Below are 785 nucleotides of genomic sequence, written 5' to 3'. Positions count from 1 at the left end.
ATATGTCGTTTTATAACAATATTTTAATATTACATTTTTATTACCGGTGACTAATCAATTAATTCAAATGACCTGGAAACGCCGTAATAAAAACACTAATAAACAATAACATTTTGCAGACATGTTACGTGTTAAAGTACAGTGGGTGAGTGCGAATGGCATTCCGTGATTTGTTGTTAATAAACCTCGATTAAAGTCCTTTGCTTTTATACGCTAATGGCCTCGATCCCATTCGTTCCATTTTTATATTTATACTCTACGTTATTATTACACTTGTAGTATCTTTTACGATTTTTGGTTATTTTATGACATTGTCGTATATTTGCCGGCTAAACTAAATTCAACATTGTAATCCACAGGCCTACGAGTTTTAATTTTCGGCGCGGGACTCGACAATTTGTCGCCAATCCTCACCCCCATCTCCATATCTTTCCCTCCGTCGCGACAACAATTCCACTGTCTGGCCGCCAGCCAAGTGGAGCATTTGCGGCAGCACAAAGTCTGGGGCTAACTCCGATTAACGGCATTGCGTGAAATTTGTGTATTAAAGGACGCACATGGGTACACATAAGTTACATATGACGCGACGTCTAAAACAATTCTTGAAATAATATTAAACTTGCGATATACGTAATAGCAATTAGCCTATAATCATAATAACAGTAAATATCAAAATAACATATGTACAAAATTCCCACTTCATGTCTATATGATGGGGTCATTAATAAGATGTGCTATTGCTGTACGCCGTCATCAGATTCTATTGCAAAATACATTTTATTAAA

The 785-nt window shown here is 36.1% G+C and overlaps 1 long non-coding RNA gene across 1 annotated transcript; it reads left to right on the top strand.

Annotated features, from left to right (window-relative positions):
• On the top strand, positions 1–785 carry LOC149091549 (uncharacterized). The gene is made up of 2 exons (XR_016196818.1): positions 1–145; positions 360–785. It is a non-coding gene; the product is annotated as an uncharacterized LOC149091549 (long non-coding RNA).

The sequence above is a fragment of the Drosophila navojoa genome, chromosome 4 (genome assembly GCF_054131105.1).
Source record: "Drosophila navojoa isolate 15081-1374.11 chromosome 4, UAZ_NAV_1.0, whole genome shotgun sequence".
Classification (NCBI taxonomy): Eukaryota; Metazoa; Arthropoda; class Insecta; order Diptera; family Drosophilidae; genus Drosophila; species Drosophila navojoa.
Note: the sequence above shows the minus strand (reverse complement) of the source record. Positions and strands in the feature narration are given on the sequence as shown.